We start from the raw sequence: 27,731 nt of genomic DNA on the forward strand, positions 1-27,731 counted from the left end.
TTCACAGTCAGTGGCAATGCAGTCCTTGCCCTGCTTTGAGGTTGCAGATTTCAGTGAGGCATCTTTATTAAAGCACAGGTGTCTCACACACCGTTGCTCGCTGAGGTTCAGGTAGGAGAATTGCTCCCTGAACATCCTAGGTGAATATAGTCCCCTGCTGAGAGTCCTTTTCCTCTTCTTCCTCCTCCTTGGTCTTCCAGCAGCTTTTCCTGCTCAGTGTTCTCTTTGTTCATTCTCTAAGTCATGCTGTATTCCAAGGGAAATGACTACAAGTCTGGGAACAACTGATTGGTGCAGAAGCCTTGAAATCAGCAAAAAGTCCTTCAGCACTGGTCACACCACTCCCTGAAGACTTTTGCAAGTTTAAGCAGCTATAGAAAATGTCTAAGCCTTGTAGAATCAATTAAATAACCGAAGGAACTCAACCAGCAAATAACCTTTAAATAGCCCTGCTGGATGGTCCTTCCAGCTGCTGAACGTGGGTTAATTATGCAAGATTAAGAGAGGCCATTAGCTGGAGCATAGAGCTCCAAAATGGCAGTGCTGGCATTGCGTGTTGACTGGTGTTATAATCTGCCTGTTCTGCATACTTCAGGCAGCCATTCACTGCACACACACTAACACCCTCACCAATATAGCGATTGGTGTGATTTGCACCAAGATTGTGTCTATGTGTTGTGGACACCATTTTAGAGGTCTAAGGGAACTCATAATGCTCAAAAAACAGGTGCAAATAATCCCAATTTTGCACCACTGGTCCATTGATAATCAGAGTTAGTGGGCAAATTATAATTTGTTAAGAACTGGAAGGTGGAAGAGCACCTGTTTTTCTCATCTCCTGCCAAACCTTGTATACACAACAATATTCTTACAGTACAACAATGAGTACACTTCTAAAGTACTTCATTGGCTGTAAAATGTGTTGGGATGTTCTGAAGTCATAAAAGAAACTATATAAATGCAAGTTTGTTCTTTCTATCTTTAAAAGTAGTTGTGGAAGGTTCTTTAACTCCACATGAATGGAATTAATTACAGGCGTGCAGGTCTTTCTCCATTGGCTGACTTCCATACTGTAAATAAGCTCAGCTTCCACAACATTACAACATCATAAAGCTACTAAAATGTGGGTTTTCTGTACTAAACCCCAGCCCAGCGTGCCTCTGGAGACCAGCTCCTGACTTTGAGTCTGAAAGCAAAGAGCGTCACAGGGAGGTTGCTCTCCTAGGGATAATCAAAATGCCTAGGGGTTTTCTTGATGCATTCAAGAAGTGGCCAATATACATAAGCTGTTTGCCTCTTACATGATACATACAACGTGAGAAGCAAATGTCATATTGGTCTCTAGGCAAGGATTGGGCTTTCTCACAAGATTATGGATGCAAGATTTCCTGGGAATAGCAATCTGCTGTTGGATTCAGAGCTTTCATTTCTGCCGCATTAAATGGACGGTTTTAGTTCAATGTGCTTGGCTCATGGGGCACACAACTGGCTCCATCTCACTTTCCAGACCTGATGTAACCTTTTCTAACTTTGTTTCTCAGAGCTGCATGCCCACCCTGATTCAGCATGTGACCATTTTCGCTGTAAAATAAATTTTGGCATATGATGCTCTGTGCATAGCACAGTTTTCCATATTTTGAATTGCAGCACATCAGGCCCACGGAGTCCAGTATTTGACAACAAAGACAAAGGAAGAAGAATGCCACATCGAGACCCTCTCTTGAGTCAGGAACAAGAAAAAGGTCAAGAAAAACTGCCTTCAGATGTTAACTTTAAAGTGGAAATTGCATGCTTCTATAAAAATAAGGGATAGAGTTTCCACTTTAGGTGCACTTGGCAATCTGGGCACAAATTACACTTGAAATTGTGATGGTTTTCCGAAGTGAAGATTTGGTTCAAGTTTCTACTCAAACTCATTTTCATAATCACAAACATAAAATCTTTCATTGACTAGTGCAATCAGGCAGTGTAATGGAACATAATTGTTTATTTTCCCTTTGCATTAAAAATATTCATTGAGTGGTAACCTGATGCAGTTTTACTAATACTGCTGAAAATGGGTTTCTCTGAAAAAAAAATTAATAATGTCATACAGGCCCCCACCTGCCAAGCATGAGGCATATTAATTTTGCCATACAGACATTGAATTTCAAACTGTTCCTGAAGTGGAGAAAGAACCTACTTTAAAACAAATTGCCAGATCTTGGCTGGAAAGACATTTCTATATTAACATACAGTGTTTGGAAGGACAAAGCAGCCATTCCCTGACACATTTAACCCACAATGGACCCTTGGCTGGAAAGACATTTGCATATTAACAGACAGTGCTTGGAAAGGTCAAAGGACTATTCCCTGACACATTCAACCCACAATGGACTTTTGATCGGCAGCTGTTAAAGGTGGGGGAGCTCGCATTCCAGATTGACTGCTAAGATGGCCGAATACACAAATGGACATTGTCAAACCAGCTAGTCACATGACTAAAATAAAAGCAAAATACTGCAAATACTGGAAATCTGAATGCTGGGCATGGGCGCGTTGTGTATCCATAGGTGTCGACCAAATTAGAGTTTAAGTACAAGTTTAATAAATTTCAACTTTTCTTCTTTAAACCTAAGAAAGCCTGTTTGTGCTGGTTTCTTTGCCTTAGAATTGGAAAGCGGTGAACAAGGATTCACCAAGGGGGAGCTAAAAACATGATGTGTTTAAAATTATGCCTGTTATAGTAAGACCAGGTGAAGGCTGAAAGGGAATCCTAGACCTCTTTTTCACCTGGTCATAACTGAAATTTGGATGCTAGCATCCAGAATTGACCCACAGACAAAGAAGAGAAATTGGAAGTGGGAAGCCAAATTGTTCCCAATCAAAGAAAGAGCAAGATTTCAATACAGGCTTCCATGTGGTTGTGTGTGATTGAATACTGACATGTCTTCAACTGAAGCAAGTAGCTCTCCAAGCCAGGGTGAAGTAACTTGGGATAAGTCAAAAGCACTGTCTATGGAGGAGTTGAGGAAAATGGCTGAGCAGTGTGGGATCACTGTACGTGGCAAGGCTAGGAAGTCTGAACTCCTAAGGCTAGTGGCCAACCATTTTTCCCTTGAATCTGAAGAAGCAGAAGCAGTGTTAGAAGTAGACCCAGACAGGGTACTGTTAGCAAAGATACAATTGGAACAAAGGAAACTTGAATCAGAGGACAGGGAAAGAGAAAGGGAGAGACAGGAAAAAGAGAGAGAGAGGCAGAAGAGGGAAAAAGAAAGAACCTTCCAGAAGGAATGTGAAGAAAAAGAAAGGCAGGAGAAGGAACGAGAGAGAAAGGAGAGAGAGAGAAAGAATATTCCGGAAGGAATGTGAAGAAAGAGAACTGAAGTGGCTTGAGTTAGCTAGGGGGTGACAGAGTAACCCCAGTGAAAGCATGGCCAATATGGAGGAGCATAATTCAGGGCTGGGTACAGAATTAGTAAAACTAGCTCAATTAATTCCAAAATTCAATGAGGAAGATGTAGAAGTTTTTTTTTTGTCTATTGAGAAACTGGGAAGGCAGCTAAAATGGCCTGCTGAGACCTGGCCTCTTTAACTGCAAAACAAGATAAGTGGAAAAGCCCATTAGTTTTATTCCTTGTTGCCAGATGACAGTTCTTCAAACAATGAATTGACCAAAAATGCTATCGTCGGGGCATATGAATTAGCACCCTAAGCCTATCACCAAAAGTTTAGAACCCTCAAAAGCAAGCTAATCAAACATATCTGGAGTTTCAAAGAAATAAGCAGCTGACTTTTGACCAGCGGCTGAGGGCTCTTAAAGTTCAGCTGAGCTATGAGAATCTCAGAAAAGTAATTCTGTTCGAGGAATTTAAACACTCTCTCCCACTCTCCATAAAGACCCATGTAGAGGAGCAGCAGGTCCAGAGAGCCTGGCAAGCGGCCATTCTGACCAATGAGTTTGCTTTAATTTATAATTTAGTTTCCTGGGGAGAACCTTTTCTAGTCACCCCCACAAATCCGAAAAGGACAAAGGGTGGGTAGGTGATCGGAACCCAAGCAGTCCTGGGAGAGAAAGGAGAGCAGGAGACACAGGGGGCCCTCCTGTAACCAAAAAGGAAGGTGCTATGAGCAAGATTGAGAGCCGGAGACCTGTGTGCTTCCATTGTAATAAAGCAGGGCATTTAAAAGCTGACTGCTGGAAACTAAAGGGAAAACCAGTAGGGTTAATCAGGTCTCACCTGCTCAGTGAAGAAAGGAACCTGATGGAAAGCACAGCAGAACACGCTGTGGCTTTAACTGCAGTAAGAGTGAGACCCAGGAAGCTGATTACTGCAAGTGCAGGAAAATTTAATAGGACTCCTGAAGGTTATCAGGGTTTTGTGTTTAAAAGTAACCCCACGGCCCTTGTGTGTATCGAGTATGCATGTTAGCGTGGGTGTGTCATGTATCCGTAGGCATCAACCGAATTAGAGTTTAAGTTCAAGTTTAATAAATTTCAACTTTTCTTCTTTAAATCTAAGAAAGCCTGTTTGTGCTGGTTTCTTTGCCTTATAATTGGAAAGCGGTGAACAAAGATTCACCAAGGCGGAGCTAAAAACATGGTGTGCTTAAAATTAAACCCTGTTACAGTAAGACCAAGCTAAGGTTGAAAGGGAACCATAGACCTCTTTCTCACCTGGTTGTAACGATAAAAATGTTCAGTCCACCACCTGTGAGCAAGCTGATTTTAAATCATTGCAAACTAATTTAAAAAGCGATACTGAACCATTTACTAGTTTCATTGGTGTAGTCTAGTCAGTTTCTTCAATCTGCCATCCCTAACCAGTCTGGCCTACATATAACTACCATCTCACAATAAGTGATTGGCTCTTAGTGTCCCTTCAAAGACCTAGCAAGCCACTAACAGTTGTAACAAAACAGAAGGCAACTAGGGATGGGAAATAAATGCAGTCTTGACAGCATCTGCCACATCCTGAAAACAAATAAATTAAAAATAAATAGGAATCTTTTGGTTTATTTTAAAAATGAACAAAATGTTAATCAACTGGTGCTATCCCCTACCATTGTTGGCAGAGACATCAGCTACCATGACCCCACTCTCTGGGACTCCCTACAGCTTTTGGCCTCTCCACCTCTTTCTCCACCTTTAAGTACCCCCTGTAACAAAAAAAGCTTTCAACCACTCAAATGAGTCATTTCTTCCAAGGTTCGGCATCCACTTGCTTGCTCCCTGTGAAGTGTTTTGGAGCACTCTTTACATTAAAGGTGCTATTTGAATGAAAGTTGTTTTGTTTTCCATGATTGAATATTCCATGGTCCAATGACTGTTGTTTGGTTTCCTCAATCTATAAATTTAATTCCTTAACAATCTGGCAGGGGAATCTGTCTGACTTCTTGGGTGGTCTAGTAGGTACATGCAATCCTTCTTCCCTTCATACAATCTTTTGCTTTAGCGGTAAGGCGATTGTACTAAAATCCAGATGAATTCGAATGATCATTCTAAGATTACACTGTGGGCTTTGCCAGTACAAGGTCAGGCTCATTTCATGTGGAATATATGGAAAGTAACAGAAAGGCCTGTATGTTCCTGTGTCAACCCATATAGACTACTGTACAAGTACTTTGAGAATTCAATAATGCTTCATAAAATAAAAACAAAATTAAATGGGGATATGAAAAATTGGTCATAATACGCGACTACTAAGCTCCTGAAAAATAGATCCAAGTTCAAATTACAGTATTGACTGATACCCAGTTAATTCCTTTTAGAACCAACCATAGAACCATAGAAAAATTAAGGCACAGAAGGAGTCAGCCCATCCTGTCTACGCTGGCTGAAAAAACTAGCCACCCAATCTAATCCCACCTTCCAGCTCCTGGTCCGTGGCCTTGCAGGTTATAGCACTTCACGTGCATGTCCAGGTACCTTTTAAATAAGTTGAGGGCTTCTGCCTCCACCACCATTCTTGGCAGTGAATTCCAGAAACTCACCATCCTCTGGGTCATAGAGTCATACAGCACAGAAACAGGCCCTTCGGCCCATTGTGTCTGTGCCAGCCATTAAACACCTAACTATTCTAATCCCATTTTCCAGCACTTGGCCCATAGCCTTGTATGCTATGGCATTTCAAGTGCTCATCTAAATACTTCTTAAATGTTGTGAGGGTTCCTGCCTCCATCTCCTCTTCAGGCAGTGCATTCCAGATTGCAACTACCCTCTGGGTGAAAAAGTATTTCCTCATGTCGCCTTTTAATCCTTCTACCGATTGACCTCTCCGCGAGGGGAAACAGGTCCTTCCTCTCTACTCTATCTAGACCCCTCATAATTTTGTACACCTCAATTAAGTCACCCCTCAGCCTCCTCTGTTCTACAGGATGAAACATAGCCAAGTCCAGTCCTACAGCTCACATCCAGACACTCACACTTCCAGTTCTCTTTATCCCAAGGATGCTGAGATCAATTCAAATACCCATGACTGCTGCCCTGGTTAAGATCTGGTAACTTAGCACTGACCATCAATCAAATTCAGGACACTCCTCTGTACTACATCGGGTAGAGTTTTAACCAATGAGCTATCATGGGCACAAACAGACATAATTTTAAATAAAATCTAAAATTAAAAATGGTGACCGTATTTACAATGTTTGTCATGAAGTTGTAGCTATATTACAATTTCTACACATGTTCTTCTTATATTTTGCAGCAACAAAACATCTCCCAAAAATGCTGAATAACAATACTAATGTACCAACTACACAAAAAAGCCCTACAATTAAATTAGCTATAATTAAACATGAAGCAATAAATAAGTGGCTAATTAACTTCCGAAATTTTTCTTTGCAATATTCAAAAGAACTTGAAATTTAAAAATTTGACTTTGTTTTTAAATCCTTTCATGGTCCCTCCTTATCTCTGAAACCTCCTCCAGCCCTTCAATCTCCAAGATCTCTGTGCTCCTTCAATTCTGGTCTCTTGCTCATACCTGATTTAATCAATCCACTATGGGCAGCCATGCCCTCAACTGCCTTAGCCCTCAGCCTCTCCACCTTTCTCTCTTCCTTTAAGTTATTCCTTAAAACCTACTTCTTTGATCAAGTTTTTGATCACCTGTCCTACTATCTCCTTATGTGGCTCAGCAAAGAACAAAAGAACAAAGAACAAAGAACAGTACAGCACAGGTACAGGCCATTCGGCCCTCCAAGCCTGCGCCGATCTTGATGCCTGCCTAAACTAACACCTTCTGCACTTCCAGGGCCCATATCCCTCTATTCCCTTCCTATTCATGGATTTGTCAAGATGTTTCTTAAATGTCGCTATCGTATCTGCTTCTACCACCTCCCCTGGCAGCAGGTTCCAGGCACTCACCACCCTCTGTGTAAAAAACTTGCCTCGCACATCCCCTCTAAACTTTTCCCCTCGTGCCTTAAACCTATGTCCCCTAGTAACTGACTTTTCCACCCTGGGAAAAAGCTTCTGACTATCCACTCTGTCCATGCCGCTCATAACTTTGTAAACCTCTATCATGTTGCCCCTCCACCTCCGTCGTTTCAGTGAAAACAATCCGAGTTTTTCCAACCTCCCCTCATAGCTAATGCCCTCCAGACCAGGCAACATCCTGGTAAACCTCCTCTGTACCCTCTCCAAAGTCTCCACGTCCTTCTGGTAGTGTGGCGACCAGAATTGCATGCAATATTCTAAGTGTGGCCTAACTAAAGTTCTGTACAGCTGCAACATGACTTGCCAATTTTTATACTCTATGCCCCGACCGATGAAGGCAAGCATGCCGTATGCCTTCTTGACTACCTTATCCACCTGCGTTGCCACTTTCAGTGACCTGTGGACCTGTACGCCCAGATCTCTCTGCCTGTCAATACTCCTAAGGGTTCTGCCATTTACTGTATACCTCCCACCTGCATTAGACCTTCCAAAATGCATTACCTCACATTTGTCCGGATTAAACTCCATCTGCCATTTCTCCGCCCAAGTCTCCAACCGATCTATATCCTGCTGTATCCTCTGACAATCCTCATCATTATCCACAACTCCACCAACCTTTGTGTCGTCCGCAAACTTACTAATCAGACCAGCTACATTTTCCTCCAAATCATTCTTATATACTACAAACAGCAAAGGTCCCAGCACTGATCCCTGCGGAACACCACTAGTCACATCCCTCCATTCAGAAAAACATCCATCCACTGATACCCTCTGTCTTCTATGACCGAGCCAGTTCTGTATCCATCTTGCCAGCTCACCTCTGATCCCGTGTGACTTCACCTTTTGTCCCAGTCTGCCATGAGGGACCTTGTCAAAGGCTTTACTGAAGTCCATAGAGATAACATCCACTGCCCTTCCTTCATCAATCATCTTCGTCACTTCCTCAAAAAATTCAATCAAATTAGTAAGACACGACCTCCCCTTCACAAAACCATGCTGTCTCTCGCTAATAAGTTTGTTTGTTTCCAAATGGAAGTAAATCCTGTCCCGAATAATCCTCTCTAATAGTTTCCCTACCACTGACATAAGGCTCACCGGCCTATAATTTCCTGGATTATCCTTGCCACCCTTCTTAAACAAAGGAACAACATTGGGTATTCTCCAGTCCTCTGGGACCACACCTGTATCCAATGAGGATGCAAAGATTTCTGTCAAGGCCGCAGCAATTTCTTCCCTTGCCTCCCTCAGTATTCTAGGGTAGATCCATCAGGCCCTGGGGACTTATCTACCTTAATGCTTTGCAAGACACCCAACACCTCCTCCTTTTTGATAATGAGATGACTGAGACTATCTACACTCCCTTCCCTAGGCTCATCATCCACCAAGTCCTTCTCTTTGGTGAATACTGATGCAAAGTACTCATTTAGCACCTCGTCCATTTCCTCTGGCTCCACACATAGATTACCATCTCTGTCCTTGAGTGGGCCAACCCTTTCCCTGGTTACCCTCTTGCTCTTTATATATGTATAAAAAGCCTTGGGATTTTCCTTAATCCTGTTTGCCAATGACTTTTCATGACCCCTTTTAGTCCTCCTAACTCCTTGCTTAAGTTCCTTCCTATTGTCTTTATATTCCTCAAGTGCTTCATCTGTTCCCAGCCTTCCAGCCCTTACAAATGCTTCCTTTTTCTTTTTGACTAGGCTCACAATATCCCGTGTTATCTAAGCTTCCCGAAACTTGCCAAACTTGTCTTTCTTCCTCACAGGAACATGCTGGTCCTGGATTCTAATCAGCTGACGTTTGAAAGACTCCCACATGTCAGATGTTGATTTACCCTCAAACAGCCGCCCCCAATCTAAATTCTTCAGTTCCTGCCTAATATTGTTATAATTAGCCTTCCCCCAATTTAGCACCTTCACCCGAGGGCTACTCTTATCCTTATCCACAAGTACCTTAAAACTTATGGAATTATGGTCACTGCTCCCGAAATGCTCCCCCACTGAAACTTTGACCACCTGGCCAGGCTCAAACCCAATACCAGGTCCAGAATGGCCCCATCCCTAGTTGGACTATCTACATACTGTTTCAAGAAGCCCTCCTGGATGCTCCTCACAAATTCTGCCCCATCCAAGCCCTTAGCACTAAGTGAGTCCCAGTCAATATAGGGGAAGTTAAAATCACCCACCACCACAACCCTGTTACCTTTACCTCTTTCCAAAATCTGTCTACATATCTGCTCCTCTTCCTCCCGCTGGCTGTAGTAAAACCCCAATATCGTGACTGCACCATTCCTATTCCTGAGCTCCACCCATATTGCCTCGCTACATGACCCCTCTGAGGTGTCCTCTCGCAGTACAGCTGTGATATTCTCCTTAACCAGTAATGCAGCTCCCCCACCCCTTTTACATCCCCCTCTATCCCACCTGAAGCTTCTAAAGCCTGGAACATTTAGCTGCTAATCCTGCCCTTCCCTCAACCAAGTCTCTGTAATAGCAACAACATCATAGTTCCAAGTACTAATCCAAGCTCTAAGTTCATCTGCCTTACCTGTTGTACTTCTCGCATTGAAACAAATGCACTTCAGACCACCAGTCCCGCTGTGCTCAGCAACATCTCCCTGCCTGCTCTTCCTCTTAGTCCTACTGGCCTTAGTTACTATGTCCTCCTCATTTACTTCACTAGCTGTCCTACTGCTCTGGTTCCCACCCCCCTGCCACACTAGTTTAAACCCTCCCGAGTGACGCTAGCAAACCTTGCAGCTAGGATATTAGTGCCCCTCCAGTTTAGATGCAACCCGTCCTTCTTGTACAGGTCCCATCTGTCCCTGAAGAGAGCCCAATGGTCCAGATATCTGAAACCCTCCCTTCTACACCAGCTGCTCAGCCACGTGTTTAGCTGCACTATCTTCCTATTTCTAGCCTCACTGGCACATGGCACAGGGAGTAATCCAGAGCTTACAACCCTAGAGGTCCTGTTTTTTAGCTTACTACCTAACTCCCTAAACTCCCCCTGCAGGACCTCATCACTCTTCCTGCCTATGTCATTAGTACCGATGTGTACCACAACTTCTGGCTGTTCACCCTTCAGAATGCCCCCTGTCCGTTCAGAGACATCCTTGACCCTGACACCAGGGAGGCAACATACCATCCTGGAGTCTCTTTCACGTCCACAGAAGCGCCTATCTGTGCCCCTGACTATACAGTCCCCTATAACTATTGCTCTTCTTCTTTGTCCCTCCCTGCTGAACAACAGTGCCAGCCGTGGTGCCACTGCTCTGGCTGCTGCTGTTTTCCCCTGATAGGCCATCCCCCCCCGCCCCCCAACAGTATCCAAAACGGTATACTTGTTAGAGAGGGGGATAGCCACAGCGGATTCTTGCACTGACTGCCTGCCCCTTCTCGTGGTCACCCATCTATCTACCTGCACCTTGGTTGTAACCACTTCTCTAAAACTCCTGTCTATGACGCTTTCCGACACCTGCATGCTCCTAAGTGCATCCAGTTGCCGCTCCAACCGATCCATGCGGTCTGTGAAGAGCTGCAACAGGGTACACTTCCTGCAGATGTAGTCGCCCGGAACGCTAGAAGCATCACGGACCTCCCACATCTCACAGGTGAAGCACTTCACCCCTCTAACTGACATTTTAGCACTAATTAGTTAATTAATATAAAATAAATGAATACTTATTAAATCCTTACTAAATTATGATACACTTAACTAAATGGTCCCTCGTGCTAGATTCCTACTATAAATATTAAATGCTGTCTAAATACAGTAATCTCCTCCCTCTGGTTTAGTTACTCTACTTATTAATTAGTTAATTAGTCTTTTAATCAATTTTTATCAGTTTTATTTTCAAATTCGGTACAGATTCCCTACCAGCCAATCAGGTCACAGCTTTCCTGTAACGTCACTTTTTCAGTTTTGTTTTTTCCCCACCCGAGGTAACTTACCGGTCTGGAACTCCGCCCTCCTAGTCTTCTCCGAGAATCCCCGAGGTAAGATTTTTATACTTACCGGTCTGGAACTCCGCCCTCCGAGTATGCTCCGAGAATCCCTGAGGTAAATTTTTTATACTTACCTCTCTGGAACTCCGCCCTCCGAGTCTGATCTGAGAATCCCAGAGGTAAGTTTTTTATACTTACTGGTCTGGAACTCCGCCCTCCGAGTCTTCTCCGAGAATCCCCAAGGTAAGTTTTTTATACTTACCGCTCTGGAACTCCGCCCTCTGAGTCAGCGTTAAATGTTGTTTGAATATGCTCCTGTGAAGCATCTTAGGACATTTTACTATGTTAAAAGTGCTATATAAAAGCACATTGTTGTTGTGCATGTGAAGTGATTCAACCTAATGCACATGTAGTCTATGGTTTTAAAATTTATCATGGTTCTCAAATGCTTCATCCTGGTGCCTTAATAAGAAGCTCACAATTTTTACATAGTATCATAGAATGGTTACAGCACAGAAAGAGGACATTCAGCCTGACATGTGCTTGTCAGCTCTCTGCAAGAGTAACTCAGCTGGTCCCAATCCCCCACCCTTTCCTCGTAGCTCTGCATTTTGTTTTCTCTTCAGGTGCTTATTTAATTCCCTTTTGAAAGCCATGATTGAATCTGCCTCCACCACACTTGCTGGCAATGCATTCCAGATCCTAACCACTCACTGCGTAAAAAAGATTCTCCGCATGTCGCTGTTGATTCTTTTGCCAATCACCTTAAATTGGTGTCCTCTGGTTCCCTATCCTGCCTCCAATGAGAGCAGTTTCTCTCTATCTGCTCTGTCTAGAACCTCATAATTTTGAACACTTCTATCAAATCTCCTCTCAATCTTCTCTTCTCTAAGGGGAACAAGCCCAACTTCTCCAATCTATTTATGTAACTGAAGTCCTTCATCCCTGGAACTATTCCTGCAAATCTTTCCTACACCCTCTCTAAAGCCTTCACATCTTTTCTAAAGTGTGGTGCCCAAAATTGGACACAATACTCCAGTTGACGCCAAACCAGTGTTTATACAACCCAGGATCCTGTGTGCCTTTTTAACCACTTTCTCAACCTGCCCTGCCGCCTTCAACGATTTGTGCACATATACTCCTGCACCCACTTTAGAATTGTACCCTTTATTTTATATTGCCTCTCCTCATTCTTCCAACCAAAATGTACCATTTCACACTTCTTGGCATTAAATTTAATCTGCCAAATGTCCGCCATTCCACTAGTCTGTCTATGTTTGATTGAGATCTCTCATGATTTTCGACATTACAGCTGTGTAGTCCCTGGATTTTCTTTCCTTTCCTCTCCTGTCTGCTGCTCTACCACCCTCAAGAAACTTCCCAAAGTGGCTATGCTCCATATGTACACCTAAACTGTGAGTGTTACCAGGCTATTTGATCTTCGCAGGAGTCACAGCCAATACCAACCCTTTCTTCACCCATCATCCACAAATGAACACCACCCAACAGGGTCATTGGATATCAATCTTGACTGGGAGCTTTGGTTGATTTTTCTTTTCCCAGCCAGGAGTGCTGAGGCCCTACAACATTCCCATCTCAGATCAACTAGCTCAGCATACACTGGGCATCAAACCTAACGTGCCTCAGTTCCATACTGAGCAGCAAACGTAATGTGCCTCAGTACTACACTGAGCAATGCATTCAGCAAGAGAGTCACTGGGGGAATCCTTAAAATTCCTGGCGAGAATTAATGTGAGCCTGCACCTTTCTTTTTCTGACAACCTAATAATTTACATCCTGGATTGTACACTGAAGTCCTTTTGTCAGGCTCAAATTCACACTGTGCCCCAGACATGAGAGCGATATCAACTGAGTGAAGCTGACACACAGGCATGATACAGTAAATCTTACTGTAGCACAGTTTGCCAGATATATTGTACTGCAGGCAAGTGCAAAGTCATGTATTCAGCATATTTCTGAACTCTTATGTTTCCTTACTCTAGCTCTACACTCGAGAGAAAATGTGGTGAAAAGAGCTAATTAATTGTACCAAAAAGATGAACTGTCAAAAGCTATGACACTTTTTTTCCAGCAGTGATATAAAAAAAGAGTACAGCTGTGCATTTTTTCAAACATTTTAAAAATAAAACACCTCAGGGTCCTTGCTGATGGGAAAATGGTCCAGAGAGTAAATACACGAGATACCAAAGAACACATAGCATTGTTCCATGCATCTGTTCCAGCCTGCAGCTAAATTCCAAGGTATCAGATAATACTGTGTCAGCTTCTTGATGGAATTGCCAACACAAAAGAATTAGTGCTCAGGGAGTATGCTAAATGCAATGTGCCAGAGTAGGGCCCTCTGTGTTTTCTAATAGCTTCAGACATTCAGACAAATACCTATTCACTGTGAGTTGATGCAGTTTATTTATAACACCAATTGAGATACTGATATTTGTCCAATTAAATGAAATAACAGTGAAATGCTGCAAGTTTCTTAAAAACATGCTCTTAATAGGAACAGTCGAAGAGACTTAGCAGTTGGCAGGAAAAAAGACAGAAGCGCAAGGGGGAGAGCCAACTGTGTAACAGCCCCGACAACCAATTTTTTCTGCAGCACCTGTGGGAGAGTCTGTCACTCTAGTATTGGCCTTTATAGCCACTCCAGGCGCTGCTCCACAAACCACTGACCACCTCCAGGCGCTTACCCATTGTCTTCCGAGACAAAGAGGCCAAAGAAGAAGAAGAATAGGAACAGGAACAGTCCCTCAAACCTGTTTCACCATTTGATTAGATCATGGCTGATCTGTATCTTAACTTCATTTATCCTTACCCAACAAAAATTTGTTAGGTAACTCTGCACTGCATAATATGATAATATTTCAGTAGTTACAAAAGAATTTTCCTTTGTTATCCAACAGGTCAATGATTATTAAACTCAGCTCTGCTTACGCAATGCTGCTGTTTGAAGCAGTTACCTGTTTGAAAGTGGTGCAACCCAATAGTGCTGAGTTAACCTACCGCTTTCATTTTGCTTTGTAGCCAGGCAAACCTATTTTATGCAGGCACAGAGCTCCCTTTACCAGTGTCCAAATGCTGGATTGATTTTTAATGTTACAATAGAGCAAGTGGAGCATTTGGTTCTTTACTAAGATTAAGATTTACTAAGATTTTTCACTTCTGGGGTGCATGTGAATGCTTTGGCCAAACTTCTGCCAAAGAACAAAATACATCAAATTCTTACCTTCTGCTTACCACAAAGATGACCCCAATCAATTTTCTTGCCTTATTGCCTTGCAGTCATTTGCATAACATTGAAAGACTTCCCAATCTCCACCAAGGGTTCTGTTTGAGGTGGGGATAAAGAATGACTGCGGTAGGCCTCAGAGCCAGCCAGAGCAAAGTGTTTCTGGCAGCATCCAATGATTCCACAGTGTTTGGCTCCATTCACAGCTCCTGTGATAATGAAGCAGCATTTGACAGCCTACAACAGGACATAGATAGCATCTAGGCTTGGGGCAGCAGTTGAAGGCAGCATTCACACTACATAAGTGCCAAGTGGTGACCAGCTAGAGCAACAGAAAGTCCAACCATCACCCCTTGATCTTCTATGATATTATCTTCATTGAGTCCCTTGTCATCAATGTCTTAGGGGTCAGCATAGAAGTTTAACTGATCCAGCCAGATCAACATTGTAACTAGAAATGCAGGGCACTCTGTGATAAGTGGCTCATCTCCTGATCTCTCAAAACCTATCCAGCTACAATGCTCAAGGCAAGGAATGTGATGGAATACTCACTTGTCGCCTAGATGAATGCTGCCCCTGCCCCGGACTCATTACCCATCATCGCCACACTGTGCTGCAGTATGTATGATGTATAAGATGCACTGCAGTGCAGCAACTCACTAAGTCTACTTTGATAATACTTCCCTCTCTTGTGACCTCTATCACCAATGACAAGAGCAGCAAAATTGTAGGAAGATCAATCACTGATTTCAAAAGGAAACTGGATGGACACTTGAAGGAAATAAACATGCAGGGCTATGGAAATTGAACGGGGGACTGGGACTGACTAGATTGCTCTGCGGAGAGCCAGCATAGGCTCAATGGGCCAAATGGCCTCCTTCTATGCCATAAATTACTCTACGACTCTAAGACCAACACCTTCAAGATCCCCTCCAAGTCACACACCATCCTTACTTGGACACATGTCACTATTTCTTCATCATCATTGGGTCAGTGTCCAACCTAGCACCATTGCTGGAGCACCACTACTATAAGACCTGCAGTTGTTTAAGGAGAAGTCCCACCACTACCTTCTTAGTGTCACTAGGAATGGACGATAACTGCAGTCTTGCTAGTATTGCCAGGCATCCAAAGGAAAAACAAAATAAAACTTGACCACTCCCATTAAATTTTAAATGCTCCTGTACAGCAACACTGAACAGCAGAGACCAGCAAACGCCCTTTGCATCCTATGGTGCAAAAGGTGGGAAATATGTCATATGAGGGTTTCTGACATATATGTACAATAAATCCACCCACAAATGGACAGGTATATTGTACACCACTGGTCCTGCCTGTGTGAAGTCAAGGGTATAAAAATGGGAGAGATGCAGCTGAACACACCCTTGACTCAAGTCCTGCCTCCACCTGGCCTAGTTCCACAAAACATCACCTCAGAGGGGGCAGAAAATCCCTGTTTAGCAATAAATTTTATAGATACTGACTAGTTTATGAGTGCTTTGAAAAAAAGTCATACAACTTTTAAATTTATATGTAATATATATAATACACCCAAACTTTAAAAGGAAGGATTAGAGAGTTAAAAAAAACTTGTTGCACGTTTTTCAGACAATAGAGATGATTTTAAGAAATTGTGCTCCCAATTCAAAGCTGACCCCTCTGGGAGCATGTATCATGAATTAAATACGTGCTCCCTTATGACTTTACATCCATTAAAATTTATAAAATGAGCCCTTCTATGCAAGCTGCTCTTATGCTCTGCTTTTTATATTTTCTCCTGGTGAATAACCTTGTGCACATTAATTTTTACAAAATGACTGATTTCACTTTTTAGACTCTAAAGGGGATTGAAAAACTACACCAAGCATCTAGCACAAGCCATCTATTTTGCTCCCTAGGCATGGAACAAAAGCAAGCAAGCAATCTGCTTCTCGGCCTACAGAAATGCTACTCTGGATTGGCCTGTAAGAGGTTTTTCTCTTCTTTGTCAAGCTTCTGTATCCCTGCCCCTTTTCTTCTGAAATCGTTGATTTCTTGCTGGGGATGGTTTCCTAAGTCGTCTCTAACTTTGGCCAAATGATTCATGTGAGCCTCAACAGTGCTTGTTGGCAGGCTTTCAACTGTTGGGAGCACCACAGTTGAGCCTAATCCTCTCCTCATCCAACATCTGCGCACACCCGCTATCGAGCATCAGACAGTAACCAGGAGCCAGACCCCTGACCAATCTTCCCACCCCTCCAACCCAGATTGTTGAGGCCAATTGTTGACTTCTGCTTCTTCAGCAAAATGCATTTTACCTTTTGTTGATTTAAAAATGACATAAATTAAAATAGAAAAAAATCTGTTTTGTATAATATACATTTTTATAAACAGTTTCAATTCTAAAGCCTAGCATGCTGCAGACAAGAAGGGACCAACGGTGAATCCATTCGTATAGCATTCCTTTAATTGCTATTTTAATCAAGGCTTTTATTTTAAATGGATTACTGCCTCTGCCAACAGCAAAGCACTTGTCCTGTAATATGGCTAGTTGTTAATTTCAAGTATTTAGACTTTCTCCCCCCTCCTCCCACCATCCCCTTTCCTTCAATTTGTTATTTTCCATGAGAACAAATTGCAACTATAAATCCTGGAATCAGTAGGGAGGGCAAAATTGTCCAGGCCAGCCACAGCTCCATGACGCAAGAAAGTGTACCCAACAACAGCTGATAGCCAGTGTGTTTACTGATCATACAATACCTTCCTTCTCCTTTCATCCTGTCACAGATGGAACATCCCACCATAACCACATACTCCACTGACTGGCCTATGACAACAAACTTGTGAAAGTCAATAAAAGCAAAATACTTCAGATGCTGGAAGTCTGAAATAAAAACAAGAAATGCTGGAAATACTCAGCAGGTCTGGCGGCATCTGTGGAGAGAGAAGCAGAGTTAACGTTTCAGGTCAGTGACCCTTCATCAGATCTGATGAAGGGTCACTGACCTGAAACGTTAACTCTGCTTCTCTCTCCACAGATGCCGCCTAACCTGCTGAGTACTGTAAAAGTCAATCCTTGATGGTTAGAGTTCTGGGACATCAGCCCACATAAAAACATGGCATGTTATCATTCTCTGTCTGAGCTACAGAACTATCTATCTATCTATCTATCTATATATTTTTTATATATTGTCACAAAAATGTGCTATGTCGAATGCTGAATTTTTAATCCACTGACTGGAAACCTGAATATTAAACTGGTGGAGATGATTAACTCAAACCTTGCAAGCTTCAAACTCTGCCTGCAGACCATGACCACTGAGGCATATCCCCTGCTGCAGACTGTAGTGTTCGGTGGTTTAATTGATCTGTGCTTGATTGTGTTAGTCTGTTCACCGATCGATGTTCACTGTGCTTAATTACTTAAGCCTGAGGGTGGAGCTAGAGAGTTTTGAGAAGGTTCTGGAAATAACAGACGGAGACCCCCTTGAAGGAAATCAGCTGCATTGCTGCCTCCCAATGAAACACCGTATCAGCCGTCCACATCTTCAAACTGCAAGTCGAAGAACCACCAAATCAGCCATCCACATCTTCAAAGCGGAAGCCTCAGGACCACCAAAGGAAAGTCATGTGACCACCAAATTCAGCCTGAAGCCAGCCAAGTCACCAACCCCCACAGACTGTATAGCCCTTTTATTTCTCTGGGCTCTAATTCGACCAATCTACCCTTCCTACTCTGAACTGTGTGTGTGTGTGTGTGAAAGTTGGAGTGTATTTTATTATTTTATTTACATCAGTTTAAGTACAATAAAGTTAACCGCTTTCTTTGTTAAACTTGAGAAATCCTGTCTGATTGGCTCTTTTTATGATCACAGTATGTAGACAGTTAAACACTCACTGAGTTGTCAAGTAAATCCACTTAAAAAGAAATAAACCTGTTGTGGTCAAACAAGGAGAGGGAAAAGAGGGGAGCCATTCATCCCCTCCTCACCTGATCATAACAGAAATTTGGGGGCTCTACATCCAAGATCAAACCCAAAGGCAAATGAGAAATTGGAAGCTAGAAACCAAATTGATCCCTAGCAATATTTTTAAAAACTTCAATACAGGTTTTCTTGTGGTTCAATGCTAGATTATTAAAATGTCCACATTCGAAGCCAGTACCTTCCTAGAACAGAGTGAAGTAACCTGGGACAGTTTAAAAGCCCTATCTGTTGAAGAGTTAAGGAGTATAACTAGGTTTTAACAGATAAATATCCATCCAAAAGCTAGGAAACCGGAAATCCTAAAACTTGTGGCCAACCATTCTGAAATTGATACTGAAGAACCAGGGACAGGCATAGAATCTGAATTAGACAGACTAGCATTAGCCAAGATACAGCTGGAACAGCAGAAACTAGAACTAGGATTCCAAGAAAGCAAGAAGAAATGGGAGAGAGAATTCCATGAAAGGGAGAGACAGGAACAGAAGGAGGAAAGAGAGACAGAATTCGAGGAAAGGGAGAAAGAAAGAAGTCCCCAGAAGGAGAGACAGGAAAGAGAGTTAAGGCAACTTGAACTGAGAAGGGGAAGACCCAATGCACCCAGTGAAGGCACCACTAGTGAGGGAACTACCCCTAACTCAGGACAGAGTGCTGAGCTCTTGACATTCTCCCAATAGATACCAAAGCTCAGTGACGGGGATGCAGAAGCTGTTTTCATCTCATTTGAAAAGCTTGCAAAGCAGTTGAAGTGGCCAGCGGAGGGCTGGACCCTGCAACTGCAAAGCAAATTAACTTGAGGTTTATTCCCTATTATCCGATGAGAATTCATCAAACGATGAGATGACCAAAAATGCTATCCTGAACGCATATGAGCTGGTACTGGAGGTGTGCCACCAAAAATTTCGAACTCTCTAAAAACAGCCTGAACAAACTTAAATCGAGTTCGAAAGGCTTATGCAACCCACTTTCGACCAATGAATATGGGAGCTTAAGATAGAATGCACCTATGAAAACCTCAGAGAGATGATCCTCCTCGAGGTGTTCAAAAACATGCTGCCCCTTTCCATCAAGATCCACGTGGAGGAACAAAAGGTTCCAAAAGCTAGGCATGACTAATGTTCATGTGCTTATCCAGGAACCCTTGCCCCAAGGGAAACCCTTCCCTAGTCACCACCAAGAACCTGAAAAGGATAGAAGATTGGAGGGTGATAGGAGGATGAACCAGCCATGAGTGAGAAGGGAAAGCTGGAAACACAGGGGGCCCTCCTTAGGCCAAAATGGGCAGTACTCAGAACAGGAGTGCTGCCCAAAAGCCTGTATGTTTCCATTGCAACACGACAGGTCACCTTCAACCTGACTGCTGGAAGTTACGGGGAAAACCCATAGAATTAGTCAGGCGACACCAGACCAGTGCAGGAAAAGGGGCCCTGATGGACAGCACAGCAGACTAGGCTGTGGCTCTAACTGCGGCAATAAGTCCCTGTAAACGTACCACTGTGAGTGCGGGAGAACTTAAAATCCCTCAGAGTTACCAGGATTTTGTGTCCAAAGAAAAAATGACCCCATACCCCTCGAATGATGCAAGCAAGCCCATAGTCATACTTAGGGATACAGGGGCCACCCAATCCCTTCTGCTGAGAAAAGGCATGACCTTTCCCCCAGAGAGTGCATTGAATGCCAAAGTATTAGTGAATGGTATCGGGGGAAGGTATATGCCCATACCTGTATATAGAGGGTGCACCTGGAGCGCAACCTTATTTCAGGACCGGTAACCATGAGGATTGTCCCTACTTTACTTGTGGATGGGGTTGATCTGCTCCTCGATAATGACATGGTGGGTGGGGGGGGTGCAAAGTGGTAGCTTCCCCAGTGGTCTTAGAGGGGCTGAATGAGGTCAGGAAGACAGAGCAGTTACAGGAGAAGGTCTCTGGCATTTTCCCTGACTGTGTGGTGGCCTGGTCCATGGCCAAACAAGCTCCGTCAGAGGATGCTGAACTGGCACTGCAGACAGATGACCCTGCTGTCTGGTTATCTGAAACCTTCTTTGCGAATTTAGAGGAACAAAAGGATGTCTTAAACAGGTCTTCCTTGGTTGAGGCTTAGCAAGCTGACCCAGTATTAAAAAAGTTAACACATACTGCCCAAACAGAAGCTGAAGCAGAGGGAGTTCCAGAGTGCTATTTAAGAATGAGGTACTGATGAGGAAGTGAAGATCTCCTCACACACCTGCAGATTAAGAGTGGACAGTGGTCCACCAGATAGTGATGTCACCGAGGTACCATAAGGAAATATTGAGAATAGCCCAGGAATTTCCAATGACTGGACGTGTCGGTATCAGAAAAACCGAAGTGTGCATAAGACAGCATTTTTACTGGCTACAACTCCACAGGGATGTGGTGGAGTTCTGTCACGCGTGCCAGATTGTGGGGAAATCCCAACAATAAAACCTGCACCCCTAATTCCCATACCGCTTTTGGGGAACCATTCAGCAGAGTGCGGGTGGATTGTGTGGGGTCCCTGCCGAAAACAAAAGGGGGCTATTAGTATTTTTTCACCATTATGGATGTGGCTACCCAATTTCCGGAGGCCATCCCCCTAAGCATTATCTCTGTCAAGGTAGCGGTGGAGAGGCTAACCCGATATGGGCTGCCTTCTGAGATCCAGTCGGTTCAGGGCCCAAATTTTATGTCCAGTATTTTTCAAAAGGACATGGGTAATCTGTGAATAACCCATCTTAAGTCCTCAGTCTACCATCCACAGTCCCAGGGGCTTTGGAGTGGTACAACCAGACTCTAAAGACAATGATCAGTATGCTATGAGTACCCCAATGAGTGGGACAAGGGGCTGGGATTTCTTCCGTTTGATATCAGGGACTCACCCAATGAGTCCACTGCCTTTAGTGCCTTTGAATTAGTTTATGGACACAAGGTGAAAAGTTCTCTTAAACTAATCAAGGAGAGATTTTTAGGATACAGGGACAGACCTTCCATATTAGACATCTCCACATTTCGTGAGCAGTTCACGAGAATCTGTGCGGTGGTTCAGGAGCACCTAAAAACCTCCCAGACAGCTATGAAAAGGCAGGCAGATAAGCCAAGGCCAGAATATTTCAGCCCGGAGACCATGTGTTAATGCTACTACCAATACAGGGTGAACCACTGAAAGCCCAAGTTCTGTGGCCCGTACAGAGTAGTAAAAAGGATTAGCGAGATGAATTATTTAATTGACACCCTAGTCAGGAAAGAGAAGGGCAAAAGGGACAGTGAGGACGAATTAGAAGGAGGCCTGGAGGATTCCCAAATCAAACCCCCTACCGTCTGGTTAGGTACCACCAAAATGTTAGGGAGATTTAAACGCAGAACAGAGAGGAGACCTAACAAGGCTGCTCACAGTGTTTAAAGAGATGTACAGGGACAAACCAGGGTGCACAACCCTAACCCTACATGATGTGGATGTAGGAGAGAGCCCTCCCATGAAGCAAAATCCCTATTGCCTACGCTCCGAGAAACTGACCCAGGTTCAGGAGGAAATTAAGTACATGCTGGAGCACAAACTTATTGAGCCCAGTCAGAGCAGCTGTAGTTCCCTAGTTATGCTCATGCCCAAGCCCGATGGCTCAACAAGGCTCTGCATTGATTACAGGAGGGCTGATGCAATGACGAGAGCTGACTCCTACACAATTCCTGCCTGGAGGACTGTATCAATTGAGTAGGAAACACTACCTACAAAACAAAAATAGACTTGAGTATTGCTGAAAATAGAGACATGTTGTCGAAGCTTTACATCTTGCACTCATCAGGACAATCTGCAAGAATACCAATATAAGGGAAAACAACAACTTTATACTGTATCAGAAGAGAATGCTGACTGGTTGGCAAGTGAATTCAGATTGGTAGAGGCATTGCCATGGAAATACACCAGTTTACGGTGACTGACAGTTAACTGTCAAGCTTTGTTTGAAATTTAAACCAGGCAGCTTGACTCTGATTGGTCAAGGCATTATCCTGAAGAATAAACCAGTTGTCACTAATTTTGTTTAGCTGAAACATGTGCAATGTTTGTATATGTTCTTTCTGTCTGCAAAGAACAGGGCCCTGTGTATTAATATATGTAGCTTCCAGTACGCGCAAATGTGCCACACTGTGAGTCCAGGTGACAATTTAAAGTGGTTGTCATCGTAATTCTTAGCACCCTGAGGATTATTTAGCAAATGTTGCCCAATCGTGGAATCATATCTAATGTCGGACACTGTGTTTTGAGTTTTGCAAGCATGGGCAGGTTGGGTACGGCCTGCACCTTGCTCTGGTGGATCATATCAAACAACATGTCCCTTCTGCCATTCGCAATGGCAAGGTACAGACCAACCAATCAGCATTCTCTCTTTATAAGGTATAAATTTGTTGTTTTCCCTTACATTGATATTTTTACAGATTTTCCTGATGAGTGCAAGACGAAAAGCTTCGACAACATGTCTTTATTTTCAGCAACACTCAAGTTCTGTACTACCAAACAACTAAAAACAGACGTGTTAAAAGGATACGATGTTGTGGCCATTACGGAGACGTGGATATCACAGGGGCAGGAATGGATGCTGGATGTTCCGGGGTTTAGATATTTCAAAAGGAATAGGGAGGGAGGTAAAAGAGGTGGGGGAGTGGCATTGCTCATCAGGGATAGTGTCACAGCTGCAGAAAGGGAGGTCGTCGAGGAGGGTTTGTCTACAGAGTCATTATGGGTGGAAGTCAGAAACAGGAAAGGAGCAGTCACTTTGTTGGGAGTTTTCTATAGACCCCCCAATAGCAACAGAGACATGGAGGAACAGATTGGGAGGCAGATTTTGGAAAGGTGCAGAAGTAACAGAGTTGTTGTCATGGGTGACTTCAACTTCCCTAATATTGATTGGAACCTCCTTTGTGCAAATAGTTTGGATGGAGCAGTTTTTGTCAGGTGTGTCCAGGAAGGTTTCCTGACTCAATATGTAGATAGGCCGACTAGAGGGGAGACTATGTTGGACTTGGTGCTTGGCAACGAACCAGGCCAGGTGGCAGATCTATCAGTGGGAGAGCATTTCGGTGATAGTGATCACAACTCCCTGACCTTTACTATAGTCATGGAGAGGGACAGGAGCAGACGGGATGGGAAAATATTTAATTGGGGGAAGGGGAATTACAATGCTATTAGGCAGGAACTGGGGAGCATAAATTGGGAACAGATGACAGAAATGTGGAGGTTGTTTAGGGAGCACTTGCTGCGACTGCTGGATAGGTTTGTCCCGATGAGGCAGGGAAGGGATGGTAGGGTGAAGGAACCTTGGATGACAAGAGATGTGGAACAGCTAGTCAAGAGGAAGAAGGAAGCTTACTTAAGGTTGAGGAAGCAAGGATCAGACAGGGCTCTAGAGGGTTACAAGGTAGCCAGGAAGGAACTGAAGAATGGACTTAGGAGAGCTAGAAGGGGACATGAAAAAGTCTTGGCGGGTAGGATTAAGGAAAGTCCCAAGGCGTTCTACACTTATGTGAGGAACAAGAGGATGGCCAGAGTGAGGGTAGGGCTGATCAGGGACAGTGGAGGGAACTTGTGCTTGGAGTCGGAGGAGGTAGGGGAGGTCCTAAATGAATACTTTGCTTCAGTATTCACTAGTGAAAGGGACCTGGTCGTTTGTGAGGACAGCGTGGAACAGGCTGATATGCTCGAACAGGTTGAGTTTAAGAGGGAGGATGTGCTGGAAATTTTGAATGATATGAGGACAGATAAGTCCCCGGGGCCAGATGGGATATACCCAAGTATATTATGGGAAGCGAGGGAAGAGATTGCCGCGCCTTTGGCGATGATCTTTGCGTCTTCACTGTCCACTGGAGTAGCACCGGATGATTGGAGGGTGGCAAATGTTGTTCCCTTGTTCAAGAAAGGGAATAGGGATAACCCTGGGAATTATAGACCAGTCAGTCTTACGTCGGTAGTGGGCAAATTATTGGAGAGGATTCTGAGAGACAGGATTTATGATTATTTGGAAAAGCAGTTTGATTAGAGACAGTCAGCATGGCTTTGTGAGGGGCAGGTCATGCCTCACAAGCCTTATTGAATTCTTTGAAGATGTGACAAAACACGTTGATGAAGGAAGAGCAGTGGATGTGGTGCATATGGATTTTAGCAAGGCGTTTGATAAGGTTCCCCATGGTAGGCTCATTCAGAAAGCAAGGAGGCATGGGATTCAGGAAAAGTTGGCTGTCTGGATACAAAATTGGCTGGCCCATAGAAGTCAGAGGGTGGTAGTAGATGGTAAGTATTCAGCATGAAGCTCGGTGACCAGTGGTGTTCCACAAGGATCTGTTCTGGGACCTCTGCTCTTTGTGATTTTTATAAATGACTTGGATGAGGAAGTGGAAGGCTGGGTTAGCAAGTTTGTCGATGACACGAAGGTTGCTGGAGTTGTGGATAGTGTGGAAGGCTGTTGTAGGTTGCAATGGGACATTGACAGGATGCAGAGCTGGGCTGAGAAGTGGCAGATGGCATTCAACCTGGAAAAGTGTGAAGTGATTCATTTTGGAAGGTCGAATTTGAATGCGGAATACAGGCTTAAAGACAGGATTCTTGGTAGTGTGGAGGAACAGAGGGATCTTGGGGTCCATGTCCATAGATCCCTCAAAGTTGACACCCAAGTTGATAGGGTTGTTAAGAAGACGTATGGTGTGTTGCCTTTCATTAACAGGGGGATTGAGTTTAAGAGCCGCGAGGTTATGCTGCAGCTCTATAAGGCCCTGGTTCGACCACACTTGGAATATTGTGTTCAGTTCTGGTCGCCTCATTATAGGAAGGATGTGGAAGCTTTAGAGAGGGTGCAGAGGAGATTTACCAGGATGCTGCCTGGACTGGAGGGCATGTCCTACGAAGAAAGATTGAGGGAGCTAGGGCTTTTCTCATTGGAGCGAAGAAGGATGAGAGGTGACTTGATAGAGGTGTACAAGATGATGAGAGGCATAGATAGAGTGGATAGCCAGAGACTTTTTCCCAGGGTGGAAAGGGCTATCACCAGGGGGCATAATTTTAAGGTGATTGGAGGAAGGTTTCGGGGAGATTTCAGAGGTAGGTTCTTTACACAGAGAGTGGTGGGTGTGTGGAATGCGCTGCCAGCGGTGGTAGTAGAAGCAGATACATTAGGGGCATTTAAGCGACTCTTGGATAGGTACATGGATGATAGTAGAATGAAGGGTAGGTAGTTAGTTTGATCTTAGAGTAGGTTAAAGGTTCGGCACAACATCGTGGGCCGAAGGGCCTGTACTGTGCTGTACTGTTCTATGTTCCATGTTCTATGATACTGGCAGGTTCCTTTAACCACCCGAGTTAAAGAGATCTCGGCTTTTGTCACCTCAGATAGCTTATTCCAGTGCTGGGTGATGCCATTGGGATTAAGAAATGCCCCAACCACCTTTCAAAGGCTGATGAACCAGGTAGTGGCTGGCCTATGTAACTGTGTAGTGGAACTGGATGATCTGTTGATATACTGTGACACCTGGGGCGACGACCTGGACCAGTTCGAAGCCCTATTACGAAGGTTACAGTCAGCTGACCTCATGGTAAATCTTGCAAAGAGCGAGTTCGCTAAAACTTAGGTAACCTACCTAGGGAATATTGTAGGTCAAGGGTGGGTGCGGCCCAGAGCAGTGAAGGTATGGGCATTGATGGAATTTAATGTCCCAAGGGGAAAAAATGCGATTTTGGGAGAGGTTTGGGTTTTAGGGCAAGTTCATCCCAAACGTCAGCACTATAGCAGCCCCACTGACAGACTTGTTGTAGAAAAGAGCAAACTAGTGCGGTCAGGGAGGTGCCAAACAGCTGTCGAGAGGCTGAAATCCATCTTAACCGATGAGCTGGTGTTTGCAGCTCCAACCTTTAACTACATTTTTAAAGTGGCAGTTGATGCTTGTGACCCTAGGTATAGGTGCCGTCCTGCTCCAAGATGATAAGTCAGGCATTGAGACACCAGTTGGGTATTACTCCGAGAAATGAAACAGACATCAAAAGAGATACTCTACTGTGAAGAAGGAAACTCTGGGACTGTTACTGGCTCTCAGCACCTTGAAATATATGTCTGAAATGGATATAGAGAGACTGTAATTTATACCGATCACAATCTTTTGTGAAGAAATTCAAAACCCAAAATACAAGACTATTTCGATGGAGCCTGGTTTTGCAACCTTACCATCGAAAGATTACCCACATTGCAGGGAAAAACAATGTGATAGCTGATGCTTTATCCAGAGTCTAACTCAGCACAGAATCATCATGGATGAAAACTAAACCAGAGCATAGCTATGGCAGTGTGAGATTAATAAGTGAGTATTTGAGGACGAATGAGTGTGTATTGTTTTTTTATTTATTTTACAACCGTACAATGAAATGCTCCTGTTATTGCATTTCATTTCACGTGGTGTGAAGGTATCACAAAAATGTGTTATGTCGAATGACGATTTCTTAAAATCCACCTGCAGGAAACCTGAATATTAAACTGCTGGAGACGAACCACTCAAACCTCGCAAGCTTTGAACTCTGCCTGTTTACCATAACCACCGAGGCATATTCCTTGTTGCAGAGTGTAGTGTTCAGTAGTTTAATTGATCTGCGTTTGATTGTGTTAGTCTGTTCACCGATCAATGTTGACTGTGCTTAATTACTTAAGCCTGAGGGTGGAGCTATTGAGAGTTGAGAAATTTCCAGAAAGAACAGAGACCCATGGAAGAAAAATCAGCCACATTGCTATCTCCTGGAGAAGCACTGAATCAGCATCCACATCTTCAAACGGGAAACCTCAGGACCACCAAAGGAAAGTCGCATGACCACCAAATTCAGCCTGAAGCCAGCTGAGTCACCAACTTCCACTGTCTGTATATCCCTTTTATTTCTCTGGACTCTAATTCAACCAATCTATCCTTTCCCACTCTGTAACCTATTTGTGTATGCGTGTGTGAAAGATGAAGCATATTTTATTATTTTACTTAGATCTGTTTAAGTACAATTATGCTAACCATTTTCTTTGCTAAACTTGAGAAAACCTGTCTGATTGGCTCTTTTTATGATCATGGTGCAAGTGGCAAGTATATCCACTTAACAAAGAAATAAATTTGCTGTGGTCAAACAAGGAGAGGGAAAAGAGGGGA

The 27,731-nt window shown here is 43.7% G+C and overlaps 1 protein-coding gene across 2 annotated transcripts in view; it reads right to left on the bottom strand.

The window, feature by feature from the left end:
• LOC137377064 (ethanolamine kinase 2-like) overlaps positions 1-27,731 on the bottom strand; it is a 511,523-nt gene that overhangs the window by 97,516 nt on the left and 386,276 nt on the right. The gene's annotated exons all lie outside the window — the stretch shown is intronic.

Source organism: Heterodontus francisci, chromosome 14, assembly GCF_036365525.1.
Source record: "Heterodontus francisci isolate sHetFra1 chromosome 14, sHetFra1.hap1, whole genome shotgun sequence".
NCBI classification, from domain to species: domain Eukaryota; kingdom Metazoa; phylum Chordata; class Chondrichthyes; order Heterodontiformes; family Heterodontidae; genus Heterodontus; species Heterodontus francisci.